General features: G+C 42.6%; 1 protein-coding gene across 3 annotated transcripts in view; it reads left to right on the top strand.

Annotated features, from left to right (window-relative positions):
- The window catches only part of da (transcription factor daughterless), a 78,269-nt gene that overhangs the window by 11,650 nt on the left and 51,759 nt on the right, over positions 1–14,860 (top strand). The gene's annotated exons all lie outside the window — the stretch shown is intronic.

Here is a 14,860-nt window from a genome sequence, read left to right as displayed (position 1 = left end):
GTGACGACACGATGGGACAGTTCGATTGTCTATCGTGTTCCGAGATTTCCATGCACTGTCCGCCGGCCAGCGGACGCGCGAACAGTGGAATATACACACGAATCACCGTGCTGTAATTACACGGTCCCCGGCCCGTAAGATATGTCTTCTAATAACGGTCCCGTTCTCTTTCTGTTTCAGGTGAGTTAACAGTTCCTCTCTCCATCTCGTGTGCCGATTAGTAGCCGTGAGCGCTCGCCGGTGAGAGATTTATATCTATATTTCTCTGTTGCGGCGTCCTTTTTTCTCATATCCCCTAGTTGTAATGATCTTTGCCGTGAAATTTTTAATTTCACGCTCTTTCAATTTTTATCTTAACTATCGTTTTCGATCATGAATAGGATCCATAATTAGCTTAACATATCGACACGAGTATTTAAATATAATATAAATATTTAATACAATCATTTGTACAGCAAATTATTTAAACGAGCAATAACAAATAGTAATTAATATATCAATAATTTATTTTTTTGGATATAAATTAAATACGTTTCAACTTATTTAGTCTTCCTCGGTTTATAATAGTTCCAATATTCAATAATTATTTACTTAGCAACTAAATTAAATTATTCTCGTATCAAGGTAGTTGGATAAAGAACGAGTTAAGATATGATTTCGGGATTTTCTAAAGCTCGAAGAGAAATACATCGAGAACTCGAGTCGAGCTAGCGAGTAGCGAGACGAGGGGGAGCTACTGTGAAAAAAGAAAAATAAAGATGCGTAGGGACCTGAGTCCGCTCCGGGGCGAAAGAAAACGATGGAAACATGGCGACTTTCGGGCCATATGGCGTTTACGGGTGCCCAAGCACCGTAAACTTTCATGGACGTAGTCTAATCTCTCTTTTTCTCTCCCTCTTTCCACTGTCGGCCCTCTTCCTTGCGAGAACAGAAGCCTTAATCAACGACCGCCAGACTCTTAAAGGATGACGAGTGGTTTCGGCTGAAAGTCACGGAGGCAAAGGTTCTTCGCCCTTTGCGTGTCTAGGTCGGGCTCGCATTGTTCCAGAAACTATTTTATTTCCCAACTCGTTCGATCTGTGCCAGATCTATCTCACCCTGTTCTCTCTTTATATCCACTTTACCTTCTTCTTTTATGCGATTGCACCAGATTCTCTCCGTTTGAAGCTCTTTAAATTTTTCCTTCAATTCTGTCTCTAGCTATTCGCGATAAGGAAATAACACTCCTATCAATCACAGCCGAGATAGACCGCATCGATCGAGAATAACGGATTACGATACCGAGAATTCTACATAGCGTGACGCACGAGCGCTTTGCGCAAAATTAATGCTACGTCCGATTAATTTCCATCGCACGTTTGCGCGTTTTCAAGAAGACTATACCAACGAAATCCCCCGGCGAATATCTAAGTCGGGTGGAATTATACGGTAGCGTCTCCAGCATTAATAAACGTTTCAATCGTTGCCCTAAAGTTTCTCTCTCTCGCGAAGCGCACATTCCGTACGTACACGCGGTAGAATACACAATGTGCCGATTCATATGCGCACACACAACATCCACATGTGTACACACACACACACACATACACACACAACACACACGCACCCGCGCAGGTCGCGTCCACATGCGGGCATTCTTGCCACCGAAACGGGCTTCACCTTCGACCCGAGGGATCGATCTGCATAGCGGGTAGCTCTCGCATAATCGCGCAAAACGCGCCCGGCGGACATGCACATGCAAACGGACGATCGCTGGGTAGGAGCGTTCGCATGCACACCTGTGCATGCGTAAGTGTGCGTGTCCAGTGTGTGCCGGAGCTCCATAACGCGAACATGTAAGCCAGGTTAGGCGTCCCAGGAAGGGTAAGTTTCCCGCTTTCTCTCTCTCTCTTCTCTCTCTCTCTCTCTCTCTCTCTCTCTCTCGGTACGAGATAGAGCTTAGATTAGGTTGGCTCGAGCCAGTTCCGATTTCCGTGCTGATCTCGCGATAGATCTCGTGCCTGTTTCCGTGCCTGTCTCCATCTTCTACACCCGCAGTCTTCATACCTCAATCAAATCCCTCATTATTATTGTTTACGATTATGTCGTAATTATGGTACCGCCCTTTGCAGATGTATCTCTTGTTTCTCTATTAATTAGATATAGTGTTTAAGTTCTCTCTAAATTCTTTGGAGTGGAACTCTAAAGAGTGGAAATTTGAACTAGTCTTGAAAAAGAATGGCTCAATTTTCAATCTTCAAGAGTAAGATTTCACTTTCCCGAATGACAATTTACTCTAAAAGTTTTAGAGAGTTAGTATTCACCGATGATGTAAAGTTTGGTTTGGCATAGGTACTTGGAGCTTAATTTTTAAGAACTTGCAGTTTTGACATAAAAGAACAACCGAAATTTCTCGACAAATATTTAAGCCGTTTATTGTAATTTGTAACCCGCCATTCTCTAGCACTCGCAAATCCAATTATCTCCAGATGAAATAAAACGGGTATTGGTACGAGTTATATTGCATCGGGGTGCATCGGGGTGCATCGGGGCCCGGAATAGAAGCGCCCGAGCCAGTTTCGATTTCTGCGGAGATCACGCGGTAGATCGTGCCTACCTCCGTGCCTGGCCCCCAGATTACTTCCCGGTGATCCTCGAGCGAGCGAGTTTACGTCTCTACGAACGGCTCTTGCCGTTGTTATCGGCGTCGCTGCGCCGTAGCAACGTCGTGTATTCAACGAGTCCGAAACTTTTCGCGACTGTGCACACGACTGACGAGGAAGTCACGAAGCAAGTTCTACCTCAGGGGACGCGTTTAGCACCGTTGCTTTGCTCGTATGTTCGTATCCGCGCCGATTTTACAACGGCCATTAAACAGCCGTTGAGCGAACCGATTCTCAATCCTGACGATTATTTCACCGGAACCGAAATAAATGTCTTTTATCGTTGGCGCTTATAAATTAAGCTCGCGAACGCGCAATCAGTTCCGTCATAATAATAAAATATTTTTGCACAAACATGGATATCGCGCCGCAATATCTATAAGATATTATACCCGATCTTGACATTGATCGTCACGGAATAGTACTTGGCCTTATCGCTTTGGGATAAGAGAAATTTCTAGATAACGAAATATTCTATAAACATCGTGAATTTCTTGAAATGAGATGGCGGTTTATATCTGATGCAGAACTTTGTTTTCGAGCTTTCGAAGAATTAATGCGATAACCAACGATCCCAAAGTGCATCAAGAGTCTCATGCCGATCAGCGACACCTAACCTTGCGAATGACCGAAGAAAATTAAGTCCTCTTACTGGAATACGCGATAAGATAAATTTCTTCGCACGGTTGATTTGGCGAAATGAAATGATATCCGCGATAGATATGATTTCTCCGTGACAATACGCTATACCCGGTGATGCAGCAGAATAGACAGCCACGTGTACGTCGCTTGCAGGCAAGTCCGATCGATCGTTCCGGGATTACCCTATAGACAATTGCTCGCTCGCGGACTAATTTCGCGAAATTGCATCGTTCCGCATCGCCTAAGCGATAATTGTCGTCGATAGATAGAGCGATTCCGCGACGAAGACTCGGTTCAGCTCGATTTCGCGAGATCGATCCCGCGTTATACCGAGTGGCGAAATAAAACTGCTACTTATTTGATACTTTTCAAACGCGAATCGTCCACGATGACTCTACTACAAAATTATTGACTTTTGCTATAAATACCGTTTGCGTTGCGGACTATAGTCGACGTACCTTCAAGACAGCGATTCTTCACCTTCGACCGGTTCTTTCCGAGGTTCCTATCGTAGAAGTTTTCTGTGTACTTGGTAAAACAATTGGCAGCAAATAACAATACAGTAAACTAAACGATAATATGATAAGATAATTAAAAGTGATAGGAATTAGAAATGTATTTTATTATTCGTTTTATTGGTGAATTTTGATCGATTTGTTACCGAACTCCTCTCGTATTTGCTTTTGATGATGAAAAATTCCAAGAGCATTGAAAGCAAAGTAGACTTTTACAAAATCGAGATTTCGACGTTCCTTGAACCTGGACCGATCGATACGCAGCTTCCTCTTCTTACTTTCCCGGAGACACGGATTTTAATTCGAGCCGCGTGACAGGCCTCTTGAAATTCGATCCGAAATTACGAGACACGGTCCCCGTTCCGAGTTCCGGGCCGGTGGTAACGAGGAGCGGATGGGTGTGGAGGTCCTCTCGCCTCTTTCCGCACAGCTCCATGGAATTATGGTTTCTTTGGTCAGAATTATGGTCGCGCTCTGCACCCATGACCGGGTCATTTCCTGAGCGCCGCGCTGGCGTATTCGTCCGTTTTCTCTCTCTTTCTCGCTCTCTTGCTCTCTCTATCGCGCTCTCCGTTTCTTATTTTCTTTTCCACGTCCCTTTCTTAGATTCTCAACAGCCCTTAATATGCCCTACCCTTACTCGTTCATTCCCTCGAACGAGAGGGCGTCTGAGTGAGAGTGCCTCTCCAACCGAGGGAATTACAGTTGAAAAAAAAGCATGGAAAAAAATGTGGTCCTCCGCCGCAAGAAAAACTGCTCCCTCTCGGATCTCGATGATATACACGGTCTAGACCGGAATGACTTGGCGTCGCGACGCCACGTACGTTTCTTTTTGCGAGCATGATTTAGATGATAAATCGTTTATCGATTTTGAGAGAAACCGTGTACAGAACACTTGCACGATGAAAACTGATTACCGATATGCATTACTGGCAAATAAGGAATTCGATTTTCGCGAAGATTAATTTGAAATGGAATAAATAATAACTTTGATTACAGTCCGAGATACTATAAGACAACGCGATAAAATGAAACGGCATCTAATAATAAGGCAGATATCGATCTTACATTGTTTAAGAACATAACTTTCTTGCTACTTTTTACGTACTTTTTTTCTTTGAATTATTAAGATTCATTTTATATCCGAACATTCCGGGTTTGCTGTGTCGTTCTCTTGACACAGGTGCGCCTAATTCGGCTTGTCTTTGACTATTGACGATCAAACTGTGCAATTCGCGCAACAGTAGAATACCACTCGTCTTTAATTGTGAAATTTTTTACTATTTAGTAAAATACTTTCAGCTTTGATGTCACGGATAAATATTGAAATTAATTCCATGTGTGCGGTATCAAAAATCGAATTTTAATACAATTTTTAATAAGAATTAATTTTGGTTATCTTAGCATTTCGAAAAAACCTTGCGAAATATTTCTGTAGCAACGTATTGCATTTCTTATTGTATTTTATTTCTTTATCCTGTGAAAAGTCCGAAGGATTGATCTTAATTAATCGGAAGAGTAATCGTTAGTTGCTTTCCACTTACAAAAACTCAGATAATTCTTATTTGTGACGTCATAATTTAGTTGAATGTACGTTCCTTTTCACTCTGACAAGTATGATTCAACTGAGTTTTTAACAATCTAAATATCAAACTACAACCTGCACAAATTTGAAACTGTGTGCTTTACCGAGTCTTGTAACTTGTATTAGAAGTGAAATTGTAAACCTGTATTATTAAACTAACTTTGTCTGCAAAGTCAGCAAGTAATGACGTCATTATCTGAATAAATAAGATACATAACTTTAGACTCAATATCACTTGTGTGAAAATAGAAAGCAGATATTATTTCTGATGCATAGACTCATTATTGTTGTTCGCAGGTAGAACAACAAGATTACCAACCGTTCGAAAACCGGTTACGCGTGTTTTTTTAAAACCCATAATCCTAGGTCGTAGGACCTGCCGGGACAGTATGCCGTCGCACGAATTTGTAGGCGAATGAACGAAATCCCTGACTCCCCGCGGCGGCTAGCTCACCCCCCGTGACTATTGTTTTCGATTCCAACGTGATGCGGCATTGCCATCATTCTCTACCTGTTTCGGAAAAATCATCCTCTATTCCGGATTTGCCCAGATGTGCCACCCAGACGAAGTAAAAATTTCACGGTTTTCCCAACAGCTAAATCTTCCGAGAATTTCCGGTTGTTCCGTAAACATGATTAGAGATATTTCAAGAAATATGTAATCTTAGAACCGATCGTTAAAAATAACGATTAATTGAAGGATATGAATAATACTACGGTCATTTCAAGCTGTCTCGTTATCAAACGTTGTAGCTCTATAATGTAAACTTTCGTTTTGTGTTACGATATATATAATGTATTCTCCAATTTATTGACATTTTGCGTTTATATATAGATGTATTTTCGGTTCCGGTGTTATCGGTTGCAATTTCAAGCATGTTATTTACGCGTACTTACAATTGCTCGTATTTATATAAATATTGACAGAAGAGCATTTGCCTATGCGTACGCGTTCCTGCACGCAGCTCACACACGCAGCTCACACACGCACATGCACACGCACGCTTTCCGCATGCTTGTGTACACGCGACAGCGATGTGAAACGATGACGATGCGCATGTGCGCGTGCATTCACGCATATATGCGTGCTAACGGCGCTTACGCATGCGCATACGTCGTCTCCGTAGCAGCTGTCCGCCAGGTGCGTGGCACCGTCGACCAATCGGAGGCCTCCCCTTGACCGGGGGGTGCTCAACCTTCGGCGTCCTCAATTACCTGCGTCCTATCCTGCAGGGATATAACCTGCCATGGAGGCATTGTCCATCGAAATAAATCCACCCTCGCGAAATATCCGTTCGTGTGTGAAGAAATAAAAAGGACCATCGATGTACGGTGAGATTTTTATAAATGCGTACCGCGGGACGTTGACGTGTAACGGGAGTAAGCAAAAGCATTGCTCTTTGTCGTGAGTACGATGCGATTTCGTTTGCAAAATGTAAACTTAAAAGAAGGATTTGAAAGCAGGTGTTGAGGATTAAAATGTTTTTACAGAGTAATATTTATGAAAATGATTTATTCGAGTAATATTTTACAGAAAACATTCACAATTCAGAATACTGATATATTGGAGACCACACAGTATTAAAATCATAATTATTAAATTTCAGTCATTGGCGTAATATTGTGAAATCTTTAAACAGCAAAAATTCGATAACTGATTGTAATCACTAAATTTCGATATGTTTTTTCTCTGATTATATTAATAGAAAACGAACAATTATGATAGCCAGGATTATTTATCAAATAATTATTATTAAGCACCGTGGGGTCCGCTTTGATTGAAAATAGGAATCTTTCTCTTATTCGATTTATTAAATTCTCGATCTAAATCTCATTTGTAATTATTTATTAAACTAACAACGACGTTGTCGCTTTTTTCAATAGCAGCGTATCGATATGTAACAGAACCGTCGATTCTGGTCCTTCGCGTCGCGGCGCCGTGCCTCAATTCCTGGCATTGCGCGGCGCAAAGTGTTACCGTTAAATAACAGCAATAGCCGCGCAAATTGCTGGCATTAGACGGCCGATCCATCGCACTCGGGAAGAGCGCGTAATATTCGCGCACGCGTCTATGTACCGGCGCTTTGCAATGGGTTGCAGCGGCTGCTGCTGCTGCTGCTAGGCATTTTTGTTCCGATCGCTCGCGGCGTTTTCTCTCCCCTCTCTCTCTCTCTCCCTTTCGGGCGTGCACGCGATCGGAATCCGCAGCTGTACGAAAAGTCATTTTCGTGCCTCGCATGAACCGTCCACGTGGCAACTTGCGAAATCAAGGCCCACCCGAGGAAATCCGCGCGGTCGGTGCGCGTTTACGGATCGCGTTGCGAAGTTTGAGAAATCGGTACATACGAGAGCGAGCCATTAAAGGAGATCGACACCGCCTAACTCTGTCCGTGGCAAATTGTCCCGCTAGCCGCGCCGTGACAATAGCGCGCCGCCTGCCCTCCCCCTTGTCGGCTGGGCTATAAAAGTGAAATAGAAACTAGCGATACTATCGGCTTGGCGAGTTCTATATCGTACGACGCTACATCGCGGGTAGTAACGAGTCGCGATTTATTAGTGTTCGCGATCGCTCGCATCGACGGCGTTGCGTCAGGTTCGTCGACGATTCGAGATTGCTGTATCGGATGGTGACTTTGATCGATATAACGCTGAATCGCACCGGTAAATCGGACAATTTGTCATACGGAATTGAAGAAATATACGATATTTCATTGAAAATGTAGCATTGAGATGGGCCGAAGCGGAGTAGAATAGTGCAAATTGACGTTATTTACTATTTTGACATCAAAATGACAACAAATAACGTCAACTTATGTTACCTAGATAATCATTTCATATGTACAGTGATTTGAAATACACAAAATTTTATTACACAAACTTTTTGCCACTCTATACACGGAGAGAAAGTAGGACGCTCGAACTAATTGCTAGAATGTAAAAAAATTTTAACATTCTAGCAATCAGTTCGAGTGTTCTACCCGAAAATATTGATGGTCTGTCAAAATTATTTTCAGATATGTATCTATAGCTAAATTTTTAGATTTTTCGGCAAAATCGTTCTCTCCGTGTAGAATTTCAAGACAGTCAAAGGCATTAAATTTAGCTAGTGTAATTATAAAATAGGAAATGCTGAAACGATAACTAGCGGGAGAGAGATAATGCGTCAGATAAAAGAAGCGAGTGCGTTCTCGTATTTTCTTGATAATACAACGGGAGTTTGCCGTTTAGGGAAATCGTCGGCTCCTTTGAAACGCCCGCGCAGGATCGCCGGTGATTTGCCGCGGAAACATCGGAGGAAATGTCGCGCACGTGCACCACGAGGTATATCCAGTTTAGGCCACCACCGCGCGCGGTACGATTAATGGCCGGCGATGGAAAACACGGTAGAGAAAGGGGCTTGGCACCGCGGGGAAATGACATTTTCCTACATCTGCGTTATTTAACGAAATACGAACTGCGTGAGAACGGGAGGATTGCGGAATCACATCGCGATACGCATCGCCCTGTTCGCTTCGGTATTTAGCGCTGCTCGTTGCCTCACGTTGCGTATCAAATGCGGCAGACTGAACAATGTGTGCTTGAAAGATTAGTTAGAGGTGCTGAAAATGCCATTGGGAGAAAGTCGAGTAGATAACGGGTTGTTGTTTGATTCATGATCTTGATTAATGAAAGAAAAGTAAAGTGTGAACCGAATTGCTGCATTTTCGGCACCTTTGTACGTTTCTTTAGATTCTGTGATTTTAATTTTTTCATGTCAGAGGCTGATATTTCATGGGTCGACAAATTTTTCAAGTGTGTTGAAAGGCTGTATAAGATAGAGAATTTTTGGAGGCTCTATTCTCCAATCAATCAATACATATAAAAAATTTGTCATACGACACATGAAATATCAGCCAGAGCCTGTAAAAGTTAGTGCAGTTGATTTTTTAAATATAAAATATATCCATCAATAGCTTTCGTTTGCAGGATTGTTAAAATTAAAAACTGTTCATCTCATCGCAGTGATATTTCGATATTCCGCGTATTCGTATACGTATCAATTTCGATTAGGAGTGCATTATTGTTTATGCAGACGCCCCTGCATATAAAGCAGTTCGCATCTCTCTGCGATTTGCACCGTAAAATCGCCCGGTTTGTTATCAAACGATCAAAACGTTTCGCGCATCGTCGACCATAGCCATGGAGATTAATGACAAGCTTTGATGCGTACCAACAATTATTAATTACTCGCATTACGCGACGCCGCCGGACTCGACGTACGCACCGTATGATGTTCAATCGCGTTAACTGTTAGCCTTAATACACCAGGAAATGAACTTGCCTTCGGTGATCACGTGGCTGTTTGACGGCCCTCGTAATCGATTATTCGATGATATCTACATCGCATATACATGAAGAAGAGGAAAATATTAAGCGTACAAGATAATAGGTATCTTTTATTTCATACTTTATTATAATAGTTGAGAGAAAGAGACAAATTGAAATTTCAAAGTCACAGTGGAAAGAAGATAAATACATGGAGTTCACATATGCTGTACAGAAAGAACGTTTTGCTGAAGTATCTAAAAATTTAGTTATAGGTTTGAAAATAATTTTGTTGGATTAGTAAAACAAAACTTTTTGTAACATTACTTATCATGCTGGAGTTTCTTATGTAATTATTTTGATAGTCCGAGAAAATTATTTTCAGGTCTATATTTACTTAAATTTTTTAATATTTCAACAAAATCGTTCTTTCGATGTGCTTAATACGTTGTTTCTATTAATTTTATTTATTATTCATTTTTTATTCTTCTCACTTAATTATCTCATTGCTTCGTAACCGAAAGAAAGATTTATCTCACATTTCCGGTTATTATAGCATCAGAATAAAATATAAATGCATACCCCCGTTGTCTATTACGACACGAGAGAACGTTAACGATGGGGTTTATTCGATTCCCAATTGGCTGCAGGATGTATTACGTAAATAAGTGACGACAAACTGTCACTCAAGATACGCCGCCGTTGTTGTTGGAAATTAATTCGCGTATTCTGCGCATTGTGCCATCCTTTCACCCAAGTTATGGAAACCGATCCGCGCAACCGGATGCCGAGATTATTCAGCAGGCTGCCATTTAATCAGGCCTCCTTAATTAGCGTCCAATTATTTTATCTGCGGCTACTGGTAGACCCACTGTTAGATCACCGCCGGTCTGTAAGCACTTCAGGCGGAATCGGCCGATGAATTATTTATCGCACGTTAGACGGGTCAAGGGTACTTTACCGAGTCTACTTCGTGCCAAAAGCTATTAGCTCGAGATGATTGTGGTAATTTCTCTCCTCGGCTTGCATCTTTTTTCAATCGTGCGTTTCCTTCATATCTTCACTTTTCCTTTTTCCACGGAAAAAAATATCTTAATCTGTCGAGATGGATCTTTCAGAAGTTTCCAGTATTGTTTTCTTATCTCTTTTGACGTCATTAGCGAGATAATGTTAGCGACAATAAAATTTTTATTTGTAGTAATTCTATTAGTTTTTAATTACATTGGCATTATAATTTTATTTAAAATAACTTGAACGATCGCCCCCTTCTACATTATCACTTGTCACTTGAAAAAAGAACTTCAATCAGTTTCAGCATTCACTATTGACATTTTCTGCTCTCTTTCGTAAGACAACCGAGTACAAATGGAAACGTTTTTCTTATCTTAACCGGGCCGGTTCGTTGCTTAAAACGTCGTTTCCCGTCCGACACGTTTCGAGGTCGGAATCGATAAGAGAATCCTTTCTTCGGTCGTACGTGGAATCCCATCAGGATTTCAACTTGGTGTCTATGTACCCAGTGTCCTTAGGGGATTCGTAAGTACGAATGGACGACGATGCCAAGGAGAATCGTTCAGGGCCGCCCGAGGGAGTTGGCACTGACTACTTGACTGACAACCAATTATACGAGCGAGTTGGTCAGGCAGCCACCGTTTATATATCGAACGAAAACCTCCGGATCTGCTTGGGTTAATGTCGACGAGGGACCTAGGGAGGTTGTCTTAAGGAGGATTATGCACCGAATGAAAGAAAGACAGTCACGGCTGCACGCGACACGGAGATTTCTGGATGCGTATAGGAGAATATTCGGTAATATTTATTGATCTGAATCTCTTGTTTACGTAAAATGGGATTAGATCGCATCAACGAGGATCAACTGCGTCAGATCGGAATTTTTTTTCTGGATGGAATTAACCCTTGCTTACAACAACTTCAGGTCGCTTGAATCAGAAACGAACATTTTTACACTGATTGTATAATATCTGTGTGATTGATATTACACTGTTAAATCTATATTGTCACATTTAATTCCATTTGAATTGTTTAACTGCATTGTTTTAGTATAAAATAACGATATATTGAATAGGAACAATATGGACTCAAATTAGGTTAAATTTGATCCTTTAGATTTAACAGTGCATAAGGTATCGTAATTGTAAATTGATAATTCTAAAGAATAATAAGATATAATTCTAAATTGTATAGGTAAAAAAAAACTTTGAATCTTCCCCTCTATCAGTTATCGTAAGGCGGAGGTTGTATTCTGTATATCTTGCATTTAAATAGAACGCTTTAGAATTTAGGTGTTGTTTTTATAGCTGTAGTAATTGAGGATTAATCATGGAACAAGAGAAATGTCAAAACTGGAGCTAGCAAGTTACTCCAGCGAGCGTTAAATGATACTATCACGGTCTTTTATTCATTATAGCGGTTTCCAGAAATGTCTTATCATATTTAGAACATTCTTTCGGCAACGCGGTTTCAATCAGTGGTTGAACTACTTAAATCGGAACGCGCCTTGTACGCGCAGATATCAGTCGGCTTTAATGCGTTGGCTTATCGCGAAAAAAAGTCCCAGAGCTCGAGGGAACTGTGTTATCGAATGCTTTTACGTTATAGGATAGGCGTGAACAACATGAGGCAGTAATTAGCCGCGCGGCGACTCGGGCGGTATCGTCTTCCAAGAAACGCGCCCCATCATTTTTTTCGGCGACGACGCGGCTTCTCTCCGCTTCGCTACTTTGTCTTTCGTCTATCTCCGTCAGTGGAGTTAGAATCGTTGTAGGAGATCGGGATGAGGACGGCGATCGAAGAGCGAGGGAGAGAGAAAGAGAGAAAGAGAAAGACGAGATAACCCCGAGGTGAAGCGAGATAAAAGCTGCCTGCCGTTTATTTTAATGAAAGCGGCTGATAATCACGGGTCACCGAGGAGCGCCATGTTGTCTGCTTGGTTATCGCACTTTTCGTTGCTTGATTGACGCGCGACAGGAAGAAGCCGGCAAATGACGATACCAAATTCGTACTCTCGTCACGCCCTCGAGCTTCCTCGCGTCTCTCGCTTCTTTGCGACTTTTACTTTTCATCGCTCATCGTCCGAGAGCAAAGGTTCGGGGTTAGCAAAAATTCGATATCAGAGCGCAGAAAATGCATCGTGATAAATCCGAGCGGGAGAAATGGCTTGAAATCGCATAATCAATTTTCACAACGGCTTTCCGTTGCGTGATTTTACCGAGTCGAGCGTGACTCGTCGCTAAAAATTAATTTCGTTTAGTGAAACGAAAATTTCGACACGTTTGCTCGTCAGCGTACGTGCGTTGGCGAACAGCGAAATTATTACATAATTGTTATTCGCACCGGGCGTGGAGAATTAAATCGGAGTATCGTGAAAATAAAGCGGACACGAGGCGACGGATCGGGGTCCAGACCGAAGTGCCCAATAACGAGGTGGTCACTCGTCCCGGGAAATCGCTCGTAATTCTCGTATCGGTGCAAACATCATTTTTGCGCCCTGGGGGTCGCGTGAGAGAGCAGGTTCTCAACTCTCGCTCGTTTACCTCTTCCCCCTCGCAAAAGCACGCTGCGATAATAATCGTCCGCGCGAATAACAATTTTTCGCCGCAGTTTCCACCCTCGAGCGCGTGTACGACGGCTCTAAAAAATGGTACAAAAATCGTCGAAAAAGAGTCGATACCAAAAATCCTACCGCTCGCAGGCGAGCTTTCCACACCGCGTCACCGCGCTATGCAAAAAGCGTCGAGAGCATCGCGCCGACATGTTCTCGTCGAGGATTTATCGTGCATTATTATTTCCCGCGAAGAGCAATTATGAGATTCGAATCAACGCGAATTTTTTCTCGTTATTTGCGTTAGATCGACATCGTCGACAAGCATCAAACCGATCATTGCCCTCCATTTGACGATCACAATCGCTTTGACGCGACTCTTGCATAGCATTAAAGTCACTTTCCTCGCCAGCCGAGCCTAATTACAATTATTATTATCATCGCAACGCGCCGTGGAATAAAGTGTGGGTTACCCTACCGTGATCATCGTCATTATCTCTTTATCGTCTCTCACATCACATTACCACTCTCGTTTACATCGGATGCATGCCTGTTCATTACTACGATCGGCGATAAGAATCGTTCTTATCGACTCCTCGTAAAAGGAATCCCGGGCCACACGATCGTATCCATTATGTAGATAGATAACGTTTCTAACTAGTGTTTCTACCTGGTGTTAGTAGACTTTCAATTTCCCATAAAATTCCCAAGACTGCATTTATTTCCCTCGATCGAATATGCATGTTGTTTTGCGTGTAAGTTGAAAATGTAAAACAGCATTTTCATTTCTACTACGTCGCATCGTTCTTACTCGAACGTAATTATCTAAAAGAAAGTAAAATTACATACTGCAGGATTAGACAGGGAAAAATTTCGATTATCGCTATAGCTTCCCTATAACAATAGATTCGATTCGCGTGTACGATGCAGAATCGCTTTGTGATCGACTATATCGCCGAGCGTGAATCGGCCTCTATATTGGTAGGTCGACGGCGATGGAAAACTGTTGTCTCGAATTATACTCCGCCTGTACTCTCCTCTCCTCTATATTCCGCGATGCATTGCGACGACCGGCCGGGATTGCGACCCCGCGACACGCGCGATTTACATATTTCGGCGTGCGTTTGACCGATAATAATGTTTCACCCCGTTTTCAACGAATGGCTCCATTACCGTGGGCCGAGGTATCGTGGAGTTGACTTTCTGTTATTATGTGCTTTGAAAAATCAACCGCCCACGCACGTGAGAGAGTACGTGGCCGCGCGTGTATCGTCGTCGCACACAATGCAGCGTGCTCGCACACAGAATCGTTTCTTTTGTGTCGCACGCACGCGCACGCGCGCGCATACACGAGCGAGTGGTACGGTAAAATAGGGGACGACTGTAACTTTTCACAGAGGCGGCGAAGTCTGCGCGAACCATTGATCATCGGTCCGCCGGGTATATACCGCGTTGAGGGGTGGTCGTCGGTCGCTCGGCTGAATTTTGGCTATTTTTCGGTGGTCTGATGTTTGTTAAAATGGATATTTTATTGTCGTTTGTGCCATCCACGGCCACTCCATTCTTCCGCTTGCCCGCGAAAGCATCGCGCGCGCTTTCGTTAAACGAT

This window comes from Mycetomoellerius zeteki, unplaced genomic scaffold (genome assembly GCF_001594055.1).
Source record: "Mycetomoellerius zeteki isolate Tzet28-1 unplaced genomic scaffold, Tzet1.0 scaffold31, whole genome shotgun sequence".
Taxonomy (NCBI): domain Eukaryota; kingdom Metazoa; phylum Arthropoda; class Insecta; order Hymenoptera; family Formicidae; genus Mycetomoellerius; species Mycetomoellerius zeteki.
Note: the sequence above shows the minus strand (reverse complement) of the source record. Positions and strands in the feature narration are given on the sequence as shown.